A 20,876-nucleotide genomic window follows, 5' to 3' on the forward strand; every position below is an offset into this window, starting at 1 on the left:
CAATTTTTTTTAAGCATCAGTTTTTAGCAGCGGTATTAGCTTGCATACCTGCCGGTAGCAGAAAGAAAAATTTTATGTGAGCGACCATGTAAAATCTGTGAATGACGCTGCGAAATGAATGAGCAGTCGCTCACGTGCTCAGCTTAGCGGGAACTATTCTCGCCAGGCACTTTTGACTTGGATTGGCCACTGTCGGAGACAGGAAGCTGGGCTTGATGGATGCTTGATCTGACCCAGCATGGCATTTGTATTTACTTTCTCCTCACATTGCACATCAGGAAGAATTTGCACCTGCACACTGCCCTGTCACAACAGTTATGCCTTCGTGGGGCTCTTCTCGTGCCCCGAGCTCTCTCATTCAAGAAGTGTCTGTCTCACTTGCTCCTTTGGCATTGCTCTCCATTTCTACTCTGTATCTCATAGATGCCCCTTCCCTAAAATGGTTATTCTTTTCAGCAAAAGCTTGACTAGTATCAGCCTTCTTCTGGAGCTCCACACATAGAAAGACAAGGGCTCGTCTGGGAGTTGAACCCAGGACGTCTCGCACCCTAAGAGAGAATCATACCCCTAGACCATTTACCTGCTTATAGTGTATATCTGCAGTTGAAATGCCGAGGTCGTGCTGGATTAACGCCAACCTGCACTCCAACTAGGTTTGCCAGGAGAGGACGGTTAAAGGTAGCGCCCCCACCCCCCGCCCAACACCACCTGTACCGCACAGGTGGAGATCTTCCCAAGTTTTGTTTTCAGTTGTCAGAATGGCTGCGTGGTCTAAGGTGCCAAACTCAAGTCTTCCTACTTCCCTGTGCTGGGTGTTCTGGTTTCCTGATGGAGGTGTGGGTTCAAATCCCACTTCTGACATGCTCATCGTATAGTTTAGAAACTTAGGCTTATTTTTTCAATACATTATAGGTTCCTATTGAAAAGCAGACATGACAAGCTGGGTCGCACAGATGGTCAATTTAGGGCAGTATCCTGATCCCCAATCTGAAACGGATATTCACCAGCAACCGTGAATTGTACAACAATGACACCAATTTAGGTACCAGGACCTGCCAGAAACCCAGATGCCAATTCTGTCCACAGATTAAGCCAGACAACACCATCACGGGACCCAACAACATCAACTACAACATCCGGCCCCTTTCTCTGCTCTTCCTCCAATGTGATACATGCCTTGTCACTCTGATGTCTACCTAGGACAAACAAGTCAATCTATAAGGAAAAGAATAAATGGACATAAATCTTTCATGAGAAATGGCAACATTCAGAAACCAGTATCAGAACATTTCAACCTTCCAGGACATTCTCTATCTGACCTTAAAATAGCTATTCTCCTACAGAGGAACTTCAAAGGAGCACTCCAGCATGTAACTCCAGGATGTAACTGGAGCTCGTTCACAAAATGAACAGCATCACCCTGGGTCTGACCTAGACAATGGCCTCATGACTCATCACAGCTTTCTGTGAACTTAACCCTTAGCAGCTCCAGCTGCCTTTTCACACTTACCTCAGTTATCAATAGGCTAGACTATAATGCTATTAACACCCTCTCCACATCATTTCCTGACTAACCCAGTGCCTTCTCTCTGTTCCCCATATATTTTATCCATCTCATTCAAAAGAGTAGGGATGTGCAGACCAAAAGTTTAAGTTCATAAGTCCATAAGTCGAAAAGGGGGATCATTTGCGGTCAATATGGACATATGGAGAATTCCATAAGTTGAGTCTATGTCCATATGTGCAAATAAAAATTTAAACCCCTCACCCGCCTTAATCCCCCCCCTCCCCAAGACTTACCAAAACTCCCTGGTGGTCCAGCGGGGTCAGGACGCCATTTCTGAACTCCTTTGCAAGGAGCACGTGAGGTCGGCGTCACGTCGGAGTGACGCGGCGTCACGTGATTCCTCGCGGGTCCGCTCCCGGGACCCTCGTTGGGCCCAAAAGGCACTTTTGGCTAGCTTGGGGGGGTCAGGAGGCCCCCCCAAGCTGGCCAAAAGTTCCTTTTGGGCCCCAACGAGGGTTCTGGGAGCGGACCCGAGGGGAATCACGTGACGTCGGCGCCACGTCGGAGTGACGCGGCGTCACGTGATTCCCCTCGGGTCCGCTCCCGGAACCCTCGTTGGGCCCAAAAGGCACTTTTGGCCAGCTTGGGGGGGTCAGGAGGCCCCCCCAAGCTGGCCAAAAGTGCCGTTTGGGTCCAACGAGGGGTCCGGGAGTGGAACCGCGATGGACCACGTGACATCGGCGTCACGTCGGAGTGACGCGGACGTCACGTGATTCCCCACGCGTCCGCTCCCGGACCCTCACGGAACTTTTGGCCAGCTTGGGGAATTTTGGTAAGTCTTGGGGGGGGGGGGATTAAGGAGGGTGAGTGGTTTAAATTTTTATTTAGATCAACAATCGCGATTTCCAACGTATTCAACATAGCTATGTTGAATACGTTGGAAATCCGATCGTTTACGCCTCATCACTTTTTTAAGTTAAAAAAAAAAAAAGTTGCGTTTTCCATTTAAGTTCAAAACGAATGCACACCCCTACAAAAGAGTATTCACTTAGGAGCAGAGGTGTATATCACAGCACAGCTATGACTCTTCAAGGGTCTCTTCTGTTGCTGACTTCAGGAGGGCTAACAGAATGAATCAACATAAAGTGTAAACTCAGGATCAACCGAGAAGGAAGCAGAGATCGCAAGCAGGTGATTTCCCAGTGGATGCTATCTCTCTGAAATGTCATTTCCAGAAATTTTATTTCTTGGCTTTCTAGCAAGCTAAGTATCACCTCCGTTAAATAGGCCTTTGAACACCACAGGAATGATATCAACACACCCACTGTTATCGTCACGTGTTATAAAGATCGAGGCTGTGTTATGCTTAAGGCCTGATTGCTTACCTCCTATCTCCAACCTGATGGTGACAGAGCGAGCCAAAGATGCGGGACGTGGTTCTTTCAGCTCTTATCTCTGATATGAATGTTGTGTCTCTACTTGTCTTTCTTAATAAGTTTTCGCACATTATTACATCATATTTGGTTACTAGGGTTCGATGTTTTATTTCATGTGTAATATTTGAAATATTTCTTGAAATCTTATAAAGCACTTTAACATCCACAGTTGTATATTAAGGAATTGAGATGGTTAGCAAGAAATAATGCAAAATGCCTGTGCTGATAGGCACTCCATCACTTTGGATTAGGGAGGGCTGCATATGCTCTAGAATGTTACTCGGCATGTCTGTCCCGAGACAGGTGAAGACTGTGAGGAGGCAGAACATTAAAACTAGTGCAAAAATTAGGAATTGTTTCTGCTTGTCTCACTTGCTCCTTTGGCTTTGCTCTCCATGTCTACTCTGTATCTCGTAGATGCCCCTTCCTTAAAATGGTTATTCTTTTCAGCAAAAGCTTGACTAGTATCAGCCTTCTCCTGAAGCTCCACACATACAAAGGCAAGGGCTCGTCTGGGAGTTGAACACAGGCCCTCTCGCACCCTAAGTGAGAATCATACCCCTAGACCAGAGCTTTCCAAACTTTTCATGTTGGTGACACACTTTTTAGACAAACATAATTTCGGTTAAACGAACAAAATGTATTTCAACAATTTATGTATGTTTCCTTAAATATATACATAAATAAAATGTTTCACAACACAACCTATCTCATAATAAATATTTGCAGGCTTCCACTTCCTCCATGCTGATCTCGTACATTGTGAGATCGGCATAGAGAAAGTGCTACTCTTGCACATTCCCAAAGATTACATGTGCCAATCACTAAAAAGTAATTTTTTTTTATCTTTGCTGTCTGATCTTAGTTTTCTAATCGGTTGGTCACAGGCTTTTTTTTCCACCTTTCCTTTCTTGTTTTTTTGCCAATTCCTTTTACAGGGTCTTTTTTTCTATTTCTTTTCTCTCCATCTGTCTTCCCTCAAACACACAATCAGGTTCTCATTCTCACACGCTATCTCACACATTCTCACACACACAGGCTCTCACTCACATGCAATCTCACACATCCACAGCTCTCACTCTCACATGCCACTCTCTCATACATACATACATACTGTCTCTCTCGTGCACATGCTGTCTCACTCTCACACACACAGGCTCTCTCACTCCTACATGCTCTCTTGCTCAAGCACAGGCTCTCACTGGCACATGCTGTCCCTCTGCACGGGTTGCCGAAGGATGGGCTCTTCAGAGGCCCTGATCTTCCCTGGCCGTGACATGGGATCTGCAGCGGCCCTGCTATCGGGTTTCCTCCTCTTCTCGGGCTGCCGCGACGTGGGATCCGCAGCGGCCCTGCTATCGGGTTTCCTCCTCTTCTCGGGCCGTCGCGACGTTGGGATCCGCAACGGCCCATTAATGCTGCTCTTCTTCTGTACGCAGCAGATGCTCCTCCTCCTTCCTGCCCACGTGGCTCCGGCAACGTTTTTCTTCCAGGGCTGCACAGGCAGGAAGGAGGAGGAGTGAACGTGACCCTTTTCTTCGGGCCATGGTGATGTAAGCTCCACCATTGCCCGCCGATCTTCCTGCTATAGTTCCCTGCTTCCGCCGGCCCTGTGGACCGGGCGACACACCTCCACACTACAGGCGACACACTAATGTGTCCCGACACATACTTTGGAAAGCTCTGCCCTAGACCAACGAGCCAGTGGATGGGAAGGTTCAGCTCCTGCTTGACTGCTACAGCAAGGTATAGTGGGCGAAAACAGGGTGGCATTGAAATCAATGGCAGGGGATTGTCCCCATCTACGGATTTCTGGGTTACGGGTCAAGCACGTGCTGCTGCGCCTCTTGTAGCATGGGATTTCTTTAAATTTTGGGTCATTGCCAGCAATGTTCCCTCCAAGCAATGAATAGTTGCGTGCAAATATTTTTTCACGTGAGCAACAATTTTTTTTAAGCATCAGTTTTTAGCACCGGTATTAGCTTACATATCTGCCGGTAGCAGAAAGAAAAATTTTATGTGAGCGACCATGTAAAATCTGTGAATGACGCTGCAAAATGAATGAGCAGTTGCTCACGTGCTCAGCTTAGAGGGAACTATTCTCGCCAGGCACTTTTGACTTGGATTGGCCACAGGAAGCTGGGCTTGGTGGATGCTTGGTCTGACCCAGGACTTTTTGCATCCTAAGTGAGAATCATACCTCTATACCAACAAGCCAAGCACATGCGGCTGTGTTACCACACTTCCTGGTCATCTGCTGACCCAGCTGATTCTCCCCTACCTGAGTAAAATAGGTCCTCCACCCGGGCTTAAAATGCTGATAACGCGGGTGGAACACAGGAGGACTGCTGGAGTCTGCGTCACCGGCATGCTCTCTTCTTCCCGCCCTCTCACACAGCCCAGAAGAGGAAGTGGTGATCAGCGAGTTCATGCGCGGTAAGAAGAAACCATGCTAGTGTGGGCTCGTCATCCCAAAGAAGAGAAGAGAGTCGTGGCCTGAGGAATGAGCAGCGTAGCGCGGGGAAAAACGAAGAACAACGTCATCCCTCACTGCTGATGGGACTCCTTTCTCAGCTAGAGCTGAAAGTGAAGGAGGTTGGTACTGCCTTTTGGGCTGGAAGTGGAAGAGACTGCTGCTGCCACTAGTTCAGCAGGGGGGAGGGTGAGTGAATGAGCAAGCATAAGTGTTTGAGGGACTTTTTTTGTGTGTGATTGAGACAGCATGTATGAGAGAAATAAGATATTTAAGAAGAAAGGTTACTGACAACTGAAGTTAATTTTTTTAAATAATGGACAGAAATATAAGTATATTTCCTTATTCCATGTAAAATGTGACCACAGTGTGGTTTAGGATACATTCTGTATTGTGTGAGGAGCTTTGAACTTGAGATTCATTTTGTGCTTCATGTGGCACCAGAGAAATACCAGCAAGAGCGGAGAGAGCAGTGAGGTTTCTGTCATGGTCTGTATCACTGTGAGAGGGTTATCATATCCCTGCTGACAGTAATAATCTGCAGCATCGTCAGCTTGAACTCCACTGATTGTGAGAGTGAAATCCATCCCATCACCACTGCCGCTGAACCGCTCTGGGACCCCAGAGTCACAGTAGGAAGCTTCATAGATAATTAGCTTGGGAGTCTGCCCAGGTTTCTTTTGGTACCATGCCAAACCAACATTGATGTCATCACTGGCTTTACAGTCAATGGTGACTGTGTCCCCTAGAAACACTGATAAGGATTCTGGAGACTGAGTCAGCACAATCTCCGCACTGGAATCTAAATACAGAAAACAAAAACATTATATTGAAATTTGAAAAGGCTTAAAAACAACTGTTGAACCAGAAAAATGTATCAAGAAAAGCCTATTGATCTATTTTTAAACATCAGTATTATATTTCTAAATTTATTTCTGATTTAAATCGGTTTTATTCTTACTCTTTATCCAGAGGAACAGGATCCAGATGAGCTGAGTCTGTGATATCCGCATCCTTCCGGACTGTCAGCTGCTGATTAATAAACCATGAAGCGTAAAAGGAAACATTTATAAATCCTCCGAGCATTAGTGAAGTGTCTCCTGGGTGTGAATATGCAAAACAAACTACTCTATATCTGTACACATCACCTGGTTATGAAATTACCCTAATGGTATAATTATTGTAAAATTCACAAGCTTTTTATTGGGATGCAGAGAGAGGAAACAATCACTTTCAAAAGATTGTTAGTTGTATTTAAGAAATTGTTTGAGCTGTTTGCATTAATTCTTTTCTCCCTGCTCAGTTTGTGGCCTCTATTAGACTCTTGTCTCTTATACGGTAAAAGGAAAACTGGTAAAAACTAGATTGTAAATCTTTGGAGAAAAATACCCACACATTTATTGGTCTTAAAGTGACAGGTATAAAAAGGTGCATGATAAATGCATGATAAATGTCTTTCCTGTAAATCTTTTCACCATTAAAAGTGATGCGAACGTCTGAGGAAGCTGCACATATTCAGTTTCTTTCTTTCATATTCTCACTTTTTTTATCTGGTGATATGCTACTGGGAGCTCCAGTATGGTTAAATTCCCAATCTAGAGGGGGTGGGAGGTCTGGGACTAACCACTGAAGGGGCTCTTCTGAATTTTTAGGTGGAATCAGGAGGGATGGGGTGGGGCATCAAGAGGGAAGGAGAGAGGGTTGACCTGGAAGAGGGTCTTCTACTTTGGGGAAGGGGGTCAAAAGAGAGAAGGATGCTCCAGAGGAGGGATCTTTTAACTTGCAGGAGGGGATTGGGAGGAAATGCCCCAGCAAGGACTCTTCCTCTTGGATGAGGGATCAAGATAAGAACATAAGAAATTGCCATGCTGGGTCAGACCAAGGGTCCATCAAGCCCAGCATCCTGTTTCCAACAGAGGCCAAACTAGGCCACAAGAACCTGGCAATTACCCAAACACTAAGAAGATCCCATGCTACTGATGCAATTAATAACAGTAGCTATTCCCTAAGTAAACTTGATTAATAGCCATTAATGGACTTCTCCAAGAACTTATCCAAACTTTTTTGAACCCAGCTACACTAACTGCACTAACCATGTCCTCTGGCAACAAATTCCAGAGCTTTATTGTGCATGGAGTGTAAAAGAATTTTCTCCGATTAGTCTTAAATGTGCTACTTGCTAACGTCATGGAATGCCCCCTAGTCCTTCTATTGTTCGAAAGTGTACATAACAGATTCACATCTACCCGTTCAAGACCTCTCATGATATTAAAGACCTCTATCATATCCCCCCTCAGCCGTCTCTTCTCCAAGCTCTAACCTCTTCAGCCTTTATTCATAGGGGAGCTGTTCCATCCCCTTTATCATTTTGGTTGCCCTTCTCTGTACCTTCTCCATCGCTACTATATCTTTTTTGAGATGCGGCGACCAGAATTGTACACAGTATTCAAGGTGCGGTCTCACCATGGAGCGATATAGAGGCATTATGACATTTTCCGTTTTATTAACCATTCCCTTCCTAATAATTCCTAACATTCTGTTTGCTTTCTTGACTGCTGCAGCACACTGAGCCAATGCTTTTAGTGTATTATCCACTATGATGCCTAGATCTTTTTCCTGGGTGGTAGCTCCTAATATGGAACCTAACATCGTGTAACTACAGCAAGGGTTATTTTTCCCTATATGCAACACCTTGCATATAGGGAAATTTCATCTGCCATTTGGATGCCCAATCTTCCAGTCTTGCAAGGTCTTCCTGTAATGTATTACAATCCGCTTGTGATTTAACTACTCTGAATAATTTTGTATCATCCGCAAATTTGATAACCTCACTCATCGTATTCCTTTCCAGATCATTTATATATATATTGAAAAGCACTGGTCCAAGTACAGATCCCCGAGGCACTCCATTGAGGAGAGAGAGGTATACTCTGGGAGGGTCTCTTCTACTTGGAGGGGATTTGGAGGGAGAGGTGTTACGAGCACAACCTCCGACGGCCATTACTCTCCGAGGCACGGAGGCACGGTTGTCTCTTAAACAGGGTTATGAGCCCTTGGGCCACGGCATGACCCAGGGAGAAGCCCCAAGCCACACCGTGGGAGGTGAGCTGTACGAGCATGGGTAACAAGGCAAGACATGGCTGAAGCAAGGGCTAGGGAACAAGGTGTGACCCTCAACCGGACCTTGCGTTGAGTAAAAAAAACTTTCTCCAATTAGTTTTAAATGTGCCCCATGCTAACTTCATGGAGTGCCCCCTAGTCTTTCTACTATCCGAAAGAGTAAATAACTGATTCACATCTACCCGTTCTAGACCTCTCATAATTTTAAACATCTCTATCATATCCCCCCTCAGCTGTCTCTTCTCCAAGCTGAAAAGTCCTAACCTCTTTAGTCTTTCCTCATAGGGGAGCTGTTCCATAGCGTGGAGATGCGGATGTAGGGTCTCACCAGGTCCTGGGAAGGTGATGGGTCCGGTAGTGGTCCGCAGAGTGGGGTAGGCCAAGAATTTAGACACTGACGGTATGCCAGTGAGGGTAGATCCGGTAGTGGTCTGCAGAGTGGGGTAGGCTGAGAATCTATGTTAGAGGAGATGAGACAAAGGTAGAGGCAGACCAATGGTAGATGTACTCACTCTGAGGCTGGAAGTTGGTATAGAGGGAGACCCCCGAGAAGTGGAGGTCTGGGATGGAGCAAGGCCCCCGAGGAGCGGGTGTTGGTTTCGTGCTTGCTCTTGCCTTCGCTCCACCCTCTCTACCTCTGAGGTGACTCCTTTCGGGTCTGATGAACAGTTGCTGCCGTGGTTTCTCCTCTCCATTTCTTCCTGGATTCCCCGGGCTGGCCTTATGCTGAGGATCCGCCATGTTCCTGATGATGTAGGGCACGCACTCCGAAGTTTGTACCAGCCAGGGCGCAAACCTCGGGGGCGTCCCCCCGTAGTGACGTCATCCACTTCCAACATAAAAGGTCTTTGCTTACGCTTACGAATCGAGTTAGCAAGGGATTGATTGCAGGGATCATCTCGACCTGCTTCATTCTCCGCTGCTCTGCCTCTTCGAACTTACCAGGGGTACCGGCTCCTCGGGGGCCCCACTCTCTCCTCTTGTTTTCAGATTGCTAAGACGGGATCTGGTACTCACTCCTCGAGGGCCTACGTCCCTGAACGCTCAGAAGACTCCCTATTGCCTGGAAGCGATCACAGACGTGAACATTGTGAGTTTCAATTCCAGTTGCATATAGGAACCGGTACTTGCTCCTCGAGGGCCCATGTTCCTAGAACTCTGAAGATTCTCTTCTGTCTAAGACGCTAGCGCAGGTACGGAGATCGTGAGTTATTATTACTAGGGATGTGAATCGTTTTTTGACGATTTAAAATATCGTCCGATATATTTTAAATCGTCAAAAATCGTTAGGGCCACGATACAATACCAATTCCCCAGATTTATCGTTAAAAAATCGTAAATCGGGGGAAGGGGGAGGGCAGGAAAACCGGCACACTAAAACCCCCTAAAACCCACCCCCGACCCTTTAAATTAAATCCCCCACCCTCCCGAACCCCCCCCAAATGCTTTAAATTACCTGGGGATCCAGCGGTGGTCCAGAACGGCGGCGGTCCGGAACGGCCCCCTCAATTGAATCCTGTTGTCTTCAGCCGGCGCCATTTTGCAAAATGGCCGCCGCAAAATGGCGGCGGCCAAAGACAAAAACAATTTGACGCAGGAGGTCGTTCCGGACCCCCGCTGGACTTTTGGCAAGTCTTGTAGGGGTCAGGAGGCCCCCCCAAGCTGGCCAAAAGTTCCTGGGAGTCCAGCAGGGTTCAGGAAGCGATTTCTTGCCGCGAATCGTTTTCCGTACGGAAAATGGCGCCGGCAGGAGATCGACTGCAGGAGGTCGTTCAGCGGGGGTTCCGGACCGCCGCTGAACGACCTCCTGCAGTCGATCTCCTGCCGGCGCCATTTTCCGTACGGAAAACGATTCGCGGCAAGAAATCGCTTCCTGAACCCCGCTGGACTCCCAGGAACTTTTGGCCAGCTTGGGGGGGCCTCCTGACCCCTACAAGACTTGCCAAAAGTCCAGCGGGGGTCCGGAACGACCTGCTGCGTCAAATTGTTTTTGTCTTTGGCCGCCGCCATTTTGCGGCGGCCATTTTGCAAAATGGCGCCGGCTGAAGACAACAGGATTCAATTGAGGGGGCCGTTCCGGACCGCCGCCGTTCTGGACCACCGCTGGATCCCCAGGTAATTTAAAGCATTTGGGGGGGGTTCGAGAGGGTGGGGGATTTAATTTAAAGGGTCGGGGGTGGGTTTTAGGGGGTTGGCTCACGATTTTAACGATTTTCACGATAGTTTACACACCCAAACGGCAACAATACGATTCCCTCCCCCTCCCAGCCGAAATCGATCGTTAAGACGATCGAGGACACGATTCACATCTCTAATTATTACAGATTGCAGATAGGAACTGGTACTCGCTCCTCGAGGGCCCATGTTCCTAAAACCCTCCAAAGACTCTCTTCTATTTCAGAAGTTATTTCATACACAGATATTGTGAGTTCTTATTTCAGTTTGCATATAGGAACCAGTACTCGCCTAGAGGCTCCTGTTCCTGAATATACTAACTATTCTCTATTGCCTAGAAATCATTACAGAGATAGATAACTGTGAGTTACCATCGCTCTCTCAGAGCTGTCCCTGGAACCAGGAACTCGCTCCTCGAGGGCCTAACTCTCTCCAGCTACTGAGTCTTCTTATAAGAACATAAGAACATAAGAAAATGCCATACTGGGTCAGACCAAGGGTCCATCAAGCCCAGCATCCTGTTTCCAACAGTGGCCAATCCAGGCCATAAGTACCTGGCAAGTACCCAAAAACTAAGTCTATTCCATGTTACCATTGCTAATGGCATTGGCTATTCTCTACTTCTGGTTATGTATCCAGCATACCCTGTCTACTCACTATCTATGAGTGTCTCCCTACAGCTCAGCAAACCCGGAGATAGCAGTTCCAGGATCTGAGGGACTTCAGCCCTGCTGGGCACATCAGCTCACTACTGCCACCTCTGGTGGTTTTACTACCTGTCTAATAAAGAACTATCTGTGTCTGTCTCCATACTCCAGCCTAGCCGGAGGTCCCTCTCATGATATTCTCCTGAGGGCACTGTCATCTGCCATCGGCCCAAGGATTCACCATTCTACATTAGAGTGCTCATCTCTCACACTTCAAGAGCTGAGTACAACAAACTGCTACCTTGCAGTCTACCCTCAACTGTTGTTAACATCTCCTTCCTCAGGAACTGTATCATAACCATTTGCTACTTCTTAGCAGGAACCATACAGATGGCCAACACCTCCCTTCAGGGGAACTCTCGTATATCAGGTTGCCACTCTGTGTGGTGATCCATAACAGATACTAACTCCTCCTCTCTGGAAGAACAGATCTTATATGGTTGCTGACCTCTCCCCTCTGGGGAGCAACTCCATAACAGTTTGCCAACAGATTGCTAATCCTAGCAGCTCCTACAACAGATTGCTACTCTGCAGTCCTAACCTATAACAGATTGCTAACCCTAGCAGAGTCGCTAACAGATTGCTAGCTCCTCCCCTCTGGGGGAGCAAAGCTCACAGGATTGTTAACTCCTCCCCTTAGGAGGAGCAAACCCTATCAGACTGCCAACACCTAGCAGAAAAGATATCAAAAGATAACAGATTGCTAACTCCCAGCAGAAAAGATAACAACGGGTACCTTAGGCTTCCTTGCTGGAAGCTGGTAACCCCGAAGGTTAGGTAGAAGCGAGTCAAGGCCCCCGAGGAACGGGTACCTAAGTCGTCCATGCTGGAAGCTGGTAACCCTGAAGGGTAGATAGGAGCAAGGCAAGGCCCCTGAGGAGCGGGTACCTAAGTCATATGGGAAAATAATGAAACAGATAAGTATGGGAAAATAAGTGTGGGAGCTTGCTAGGCAGACTGGATGGGCCGATTGGTCTTTTTCTGCCGTCATTTCTATGTTTCTATGTTTCATCCGGAGTGAGAACACAGAGCGGTAGCGTCTGGTAACAAGGCGAAGTTGCAGGAAGGAATCCTTGCTAACTCGTAGCTGGTATAGCAAAGGAAGTTTAAATATCCGGAGTCCGTGATGTCATGCGGGAGGGGACGCCCCCAAAGTTCCCACCATGATGCACATAAAAGAGGAGGCAGCGCGCGCCTGCCCTAGGTGATCCCCGGAGAAAGATGGCAAACGCAATCGCCCATGCCGGTCCGGGGACCCTGGAGGGGTCGGCGTGTGGAAGCAGAGGCAGCCATTTTGCCCATAGAGACTAAGGCAGGCACTAGAAAGGTGAGCAACAGAGGGCACAGCCGTCTACAACTGACGGGCGCAACAAAAATAAGAACATATCAATTACGAAGAGGTTGCCTGCACCTCTAGGAGGAGTGTAATAGGTGAAAATAGGTAATAAAGAATACTCACAAATCCTATATGCACCAATTTGTGAGTGACATCTGAGGGGCAAGAATGCCTCTATTATTAAACAGATGTTACAGTTTAGATTTCTGGGATACAGCGACAGTTAACACTATATTGAGCAGATGTGCATTGCTAAGTTCTGTCAAAAATGCAGCTCAGTGTAAAATTAAATTGAAAAGACACCGAGAGAACAATCAGACACACACAGGACTGAGTGAGTGAGTGTGTGAGTGACTTTAAACTAGCAATTTTCTCAAAGTGGAGATATTAAAGCTAAAAGCACAGAGTAATATTGTTAAAAATAAGAGAACTGAAATAGGGTATTTTAATTTAGCTAAATTTGTTTGTTAGTAAATTGAAGTGAATGTTGAAGTGAGGTAGATTTAAAGCAGAATCCTCTTAAGCTTTGAGCACTACGTCACTCAGGGATTCAACATTAGTACCCATCTCAAATATGTCTTTGTACGTAATCTATGTATAATAGAGAATCGAGTACTTTTAATTCTGATGCTTTGATACTCAAGGAAATTTGCTCAGAGATAGCAGCAACTGTGAAACCTGTGAAAGAGGTGAATATATGCTGTATTTATTTTATTTCAACACGTCTTTTTCCATAAAGGCAGAAGAAAAAAAACTGGCTTTCATCAGCCAAGAATGATCTGCCGCATAACATATTAAACCTTCCCCATTTAATATTTCCTTTTTTTTGTGGTGAACTAGGGTCCTGATATTTTAAGGGCTTATTAGAAGGGAGCTACAGAAAATATATATTTAACTGCTGCAGCGCAAGGAAGAAAGTATATACAAACCACCATAAGCCATCACACGTGTCACTTGTTGCCTCAAAGGACACCTTAGATTAGAAAAAAAAAATAATTATCTGTTTGTTTTTGGAACTATATCTAGTGACAAAGTTTCAACAAGCCATCTGGTCACGCGTACTGCTCTGCAGGCAGAAAGAAGGCCCCCATCGGTGGCACCAATTGATGACATACCTGCCGAAGTTCCATGTCCCAGAGGCAGGAAGAAGATGCTGAGGAGACGCCAAATGATGAGGTTGCCTATGGGCTTCCCATGCTCTATGGGCAGGAAAATGAACCCACAGTGGTGCAGAAGGATGACATGTCCATGAGGTTCCCACACTCCATGGACGCCCCCTTACAAAAGCCCCGGGACTTACGCGCGTCCCAGGGCTTTACGCGGGCCGGCGGCCTATGCAAAATAGGCGTGCCGGTGGGCGCGGGCCTTTGAAAATCCGCCCCTAACTGTTTAAATCAATGGTATTCTATTTGAATTTCTTACCATGAATCCATAAAAGTAACATGCAGAAAAAGTAAGTCTGCGATATCATCTTCATTACTCAGAATTAAGGTCTTCTCCTTTATAAACCTTATTAAACAAAACTTTTATAATTTTACAGAGCAATGAGGAGGGACATCTGCAGGAGAATATGCAAAAAGCCTGATCTATGGAAATGTACTACTTCCTCTGATTAATGATATTGGTTTGGGTTTGGAATAAATCACACTTCTGTCTTTGCTATCAGGAATATTTTGCATTCATGTAGGGAGATAATAGTAGAGGAGTAGCCTAGTGCTTAGAGCAGCAGGCTGAGAACCAGTGAACCTTCTTCTCCAAATGATGCTCTTTGTGACTTTGGTAAAGTCATTTCACCCTTCATTGCCTTAGGTACAATGACGTCTGGACCAATGCAAACACTACACATGCCTAACTCTCTCTGACGATGCACTGTTAGGAACTGGACTATGCAGGGGCAGGGAGCAGCTTTAGTGGGAAACAAGCATCATGTGGTAGGTGGCCTGCACTGCACACTCAGGTGATAGATATCACCCATATGTCGTGCAATATCCTAATAGTAACAAAAAAAATAAGTTGGAAGGCTGGAAACTAGGCTGGATAGGCAAGAATATTCATACAACATTTCTCGTGATAGATAGTGGTGAAAAAAATATGATTAGGACAATGGAAGACAGGGGCTATTGGGGATCATTACTTTGCACAGATGTTGCACCTGGCAGTTTTCTACCATCATGAGGAAGGGGGTCTTTTGTGGAGAAAGATCCGAAGGACCATTGGTATCCTCAAGGATGAATGGACGATATTCATTCTCAGGGAGGAGAATGTTTTATGAATATTTTAAGTGTAACCCACCTCAGTCACAGTTTGTAGAGGCAAGTAAGAAATCAAGAAATCAAATAAATCAAGTATGAGAAGAGAGAAGACCCGTGGAAACACTCAGGGTGATCACGTCTATCTCAATGAGATTACCAGGAGAAAAAGGAGTTTGGAGAGTACCACCCAGGTACCACCGTAGGGATGAATGGAAATTGTTGATTAAAGGAGCAAAAAGCATGAATATCTTCTTGGTCATCTTTAAATGGGGAGGAAGCTTAAAAATTACCTCAGCTAATAAAATGACTTTAATCATCTACTAAATTGATTTGGAAGCAAAATATCAAGAATTTATTTAAGACCTAAATTGTGGAACTGGATACTGTCAATATCAAGAACTGTAAAGGAACCTTGATCAATTTTCATCATAAATTAGTAAAGATAGGTTGGAAACCAATTCTTTCTTCCAGAGTGATTATTACTGCTGTTTATAATTGGGTTTGATGGGTAAGGGGAATCTGAAGGGACTAATGAGCAATGCTATAGGCCTAGGAAGAGATTTTCCTCCCTCTCCCCCCACATCTGGGAAGAGAGGAGGGGACACTCAGAGTAAATTAACTTCAGGAGAGGACCATGACATCTAAACTTGGATTTGAGATGTGGCCCTTCCTCAGGTGGACCCTAACTCAGGGGTTGCATTTTGAACAACAGAGCTGGTGCAGACGTGGAATGCTTGACTGGTGAGCTGGAAGAACCCCGTTAGTACAAAACCCTAAGGGCCTTGAAAAAAGTAAACTCCCCCCCCCCCCCATGAGGGAACCCCGGGGTGGTCATGGATCCTTGCATGGTCCGTGGCTCTCTCCATATGAACCAGAACAGGACAGGGGCTATATTTATTACAGTTATGATAATTAACCTGTTGTAAATGTATTTTTGAAAGCATTCTTTGCATTCTGATGAAAGAAGCATATTTTAATCCTTAAAACTAGTCACAAATACATTGTTAGTTCAATAAAAAGGAATTATCTAGAACAGGGGTGCCCAACTCTGGTCCTTGAAGGTCACAAACAAGTCTGGTTTTCAGGATTTCCACAATGAATATGCATGAGATAGATTTACAAACACTGCCTCCATTGTATGCAAATCTAACTCATGCATATTCATTGTGGATATCCTGAAAATCAGGCCTGTTTGTGGCTTTTGAGGACCGGAGTTAGCCACCCCTGATCTAGAACATATTTGACCTTTAATTCTAGGTATCTAAGAGGACTAACACAGTAACCACACTAATTTGTTAAAAAAAAAATCATTCAATTTTTTGCATATCAGACAAGAAAAAGAATTAGTACAAGAAGAGTTTTATTGAATCATATGAATAAAGTTACAACATTCAAAATGTCCCGTACAAAAGTGCATTCATTAATCCTCCAAACTAAATACCTACATTTTGCTAAGACAGATCTTCTTCCTGATTTCCTAAGAGAGCTATTAATGGAGCACTGACAAAACGAAAGAGGGAGGTTTTTGTAGGGTCTGTATCACTGTAGCTGCTAGAATGCTGACAGTAATGGGCGGCCTCCCCAGCACGGATGTGCGGGTGCTGCAGGTAACCGGGCGACCGATTCACCTGTGCTGGTGGTCCGCCATGACCCGCGACATACCTGTGCGGACAGGAGGGAAGGGGTCCTACCCCCCTTCCACTCCACATGCCGGAATCAATGGCTCCGGCCTTGTGTCATTGGTGCCACACTGATGACACATTCCTCCCTTAATTGGCCCAACATCAGGGGCAACAATGTCATCAAAGCATGCCCAGACGCTGGGCCACTTGATTGGCCAGACAGGAGCTCCAATGGCTGACGTCGGGGGAGGTGGCCGGTGGATGATTTAAATCCTGCCGGCACCCTCGAGCCAGCCTCTTTTCCTTCTTGCTCCCCTCTCCCCTTGGGTAGTTAGAGAATTCTGTTAGATAGTGGGTTATGTTTATCTGTTACTCTGTTGCGGCAGCGACCGAATCCAGGAGTGCCTTTGTAAATGGAGAAGCATTAGAAGGAAGCCGGGAGGTGCCGAGACGTATGTGAGAGGCCTGGGGTCCCTCACCCACTTGCCACGAATTATCAATGTTGAGCCCGCTCTCGGGGCTTTGACATATCGAGGCTGTTACATGGGGAGCGGCTCCGCCTAGGCTTGCTTTGTGGCGGCTGGGCCGGGATCCCCTCCAGCGAATGGGATATGGCAGTGGGCTCGCTTTGTGGCGGTCGAAGCCAGGATCCCATCCAGTTCTTGGTGGTCACGACACCTATTCCGGGGGCTCACTGGGTGTGAGACCCTGTGGTTCCGCTTGGGCAAATATTAGAGCACCGGCACCTGCCCGACCGCGATTTTGTAAGCATTAATGAACGGACTCAGCGCTTATTTAGGCTCCCATGTTAGGGATTCTAATAAGCTGCTGCGCCCTTTCCATCCAAGCCCTGTGTCGTGCTTTCCTTGTGTGTAAGCAGGAGAGGCCAGCGGGGCTGGGGTGGGGAGAGGATAAGAGCCCACAGGTGTCCGGATTTCTGGGTTAATAATCCGCAGCATCGTCAGCTTGAATTGCACTGATTGTGAGAGTTTAATCAGTCCCAGATCCATGGCCGCTGAACCTCTCTGGGATCCCAGAGGGTCATATGGAAGCACTATAGATAAGAAGCTTGGGAGACTGTCCAGTTTTCTGTTGGTACCAGTGTAAATAACTTGAGCTTATACTTGTACTGGCTTTACAGTTCTTGGTGACTGTGCACCCCACAGACACTGATAAGAATTCTGGAGACTGAGTCATCATAGTCTGCCCACTGGAGTCTGAAGATTAAAAAAAAGACATGGAAAATACTGTAAATTATGAGAGAATGCTAAAACTGACAAATGCATGTCTTGATGAAAAGTTAGCATTACTATTAGATGGCAAGTGACAAGAAATGTAACATATTCTAATAATCCATGTAATAATTAGATTTAAATGTTTCTAATATTAGATTGCTAAATTACTCTTTCATTTAATTATTACCAGAAATCCATAAGATCAGCATCCAGATAAACTGAATCTGTGGCATCATCTTCAGATACAAAATGAAAGTTTTATAGCTGCACAGAGCAGTCTGGAGAGACACCTGCAGGAGAGTATGCAAAAGTCTGATTATGTAAATTTAATTTCCTCTGAGTCTCAGTTCAACCTTGCAAATATTTCAGAGCAGACAGTACTATGGCAGATGAGTTTGAGCACTAAGTGAAAACACAATCCTTACTTCTCCTATACTGTGTCTGGCTGGTACCCCTCAGGAAAGAGATCTTATTGTTCCTAACATACGGACACTTCTCTAAAACATGAGTCTAATGTGCAACTGAAGTCATGAAAGATAATAATATGTTATTAAGAAAGGATTTAAAGCAAAATAGAAAATGTAAATTCCTTTATACAAATTCAAGGTGACTGCCTCTTGAATAATAAATATAGAGGAACATATACCCAAAAAACATAATTGTATGCATAGAAATCAAGAACATAACAATTTGATATTCCACTAACCACTTTAGAACACTCAGAGTCTAGTTAATATTTAAAGAGAAAAAAAAAAGCTTTATCAAATCAGAGGACAATCTTCAAAGCTATTTACACAATTAAATAAGTGATTTATATGAATATATTAGCTATCGGAAAATTGCCTTCTCTTAATAAATCAAAAAGCACATGCATTGTTCTACAATGGGCATTCTTTTAGCCACATCTACAGTAAATGTTTCCAAGTCCATGTTTAGGTCTGAGGTGGAAAATAATGTGATTTTTCATGGGAAAAATACCTGCACAAAAAGCAGGTGCGTAAGTCTGCATGTAATTTGCACAGTAAATTTCAATGTGAAAGTGCATTTGTACTTTCTTTTTAAAAATTGGTTGCAAAGGCCATGGTAAAAAGTATCAGCAAACTTTGTGCCAGTGTGGACAGTCTAAAAATTGCTCCCAATGTAGATCCTTCCAACCTTGCTCTTTGTGCAGTCAACCCATTCTTTCATGTCTGTCACAAAAGTGCAACCACATTATTAACTGCTGCTTCTAACATATTTGCAGCCCTTCTCAACATTGCTGAGTTACCCTATAATTTCCTCATGGGAATGCAATATGCCCATGATCATATGACTCTCGGAGCCAATGGGAGTGCAGAGGAGCAATGTCCAATCAGAGTGCTGAGAGGATAAGAATTTTCAAATCTGCTCAGGATGTTTGTTTCAGTTAGAAAGAGAGAGTAGGACAGCAGAGGTGCTGCCGGTAATTGGCCCCTGTGACATGGTAGGAGCACAAGATGGCGCCGGCCATCCATTGCTCCTACCATATGACAGGGGCCGACCAATGGCACCAGTAGCCCCTGTGACATAGTAAGGTCAAAAGCTATCGGCGCCATTTTGAATACTGGCAGCTGACGGCGTGAGTGCAGTAGATGGCTTCCGGACACCCTGCTGGACCACCAAGGAGTTTTGGTAAGTCTTGGGGGGGGGGGGTCAGGAGGGTGGGGGGTTTGTTTAAATTCGCTCCTTTAGACGACCGAACAATTCGGTGAAGATTTGTTGTATTCGTAGGGAATCGCGATACATTTCGCTTCCCCACGAATACAACGAATATGGCCCTATAAGTTGCGATTACCAATATGTTGCAAACGAATGCACACCCCTAAAGATTAGTGACCCCTCAGACTTTACTCCAGGATAGTGGCTGAAAATAACTCTCCTCAAGCTACCACCTTAAAAGTATGGTTATTTCCCTGTGTCATACGTGAGCCTATGGATTACAGAAAAACAAGTTTTTTTGTGTTTCCAAGGTTAACCCTTGAATCCTCAGTCTCATCATCATACCCCGGGGATAGAAGGGGCATCCCTTCACTCAGTTGAATTCTTTGTGCACTTTATTATAGCCTAGTGCTTTCAGAGGGCCTGGAGACAATTGTGTATGTTCAAATATGTATATTACTCTCCCCAGTAGTCCAGAATGGGGTCCAGGCATGCAGTGTGGACATGGTGGGCTAGAACCCTGGCCTCATCTGCAGCAGTGTGTGCCTGCCTATCAGCTATGGGCTGGCACTCATGACCTGCCAATGTTGGCACCTGTGTAAGAAGAAGGCAACCCTTTGCTGTTGACTGCATATTCTTTATTCCAGTTATAAAAAGAGATGAATCAATAAAGGAACTTTATATGAGTGCGTGTTCTATTTTTCTCTTATAGGTCCTGGAATATTCCTGTGACGCTGCACTAAGTGGGATGGAACTCTGAGCAAAACATCAGTATGACAAAAAATGAAAATACCAAAAAAATAGTAAATTTCTAAAAAAAACCCACTTAAAGTAAATGCTGCTTAACCATGCAATTTCATTTTTAGATTAGAGTCTTTCCAATGGGATTCTGTAATTTAGGCACTGATCTATTTCTCATTTACAGATACTGAGTTTATAGCTGGCATTCTTTTGTGTTCCTGTGGTCATGTGACCCTGGCTAATGATAGTTTTCCTTTCACATGCCAGGTGTAAAGAGTAAGAGTATGGAGTAGTGGAGTGGTAGGCTTTCCTCCCTGGAGAGCCCTAGAAGACTGTTTGAGATTTGCCCCAGTGCAGGTCTCAGTAAGGGAAAATGTATTAGGTTGTCTTTTAATAAAGACTTAAATAATTCTGTTGTAAACTGAACATGGGAGTGCATGACAGCCAGGATACAAGCAGCTCCTGGATGTCCATGTCCCTGCCATGGGCTAGTATATTGGATTTGGGCGTGGGTTTTGGCTAGCAGGCCCACCACCATGTGGATGCCCCCTTGGTGTCCAACAGAGACCATTAAAATGGTCAGGATGTTGGGTGA

At 45.4% G+C, this 20,876-nt stretch overlaps 1 gene segment (V, D, J or C); it reads right to left on the reverse strand.

Moving 5' to 3' along the window:
• The window catches only part of LOC115086821, a 329,113-nt gene that overhangs the window by 279,317 nt on the left and 28,920 nt on the right, over nt 1-20,876 (reverse strand).

This window comes from Rhinatrema bivittatum, chromosome 1 (genome assembly GCF_901001135.1).
Source record: "Rhinatrema bivittatum chromosome 1, aRhiBiv1.1, whole genome shotgun sequence".
Taxonomy (NCBI): domain Eukaryota; kingdom Metazoa; phylum Chordata; class Amphibia; order Gymnophiona; family Rhinatrematidae; genus Rhinatrema; species Rhinatrema bivittatum.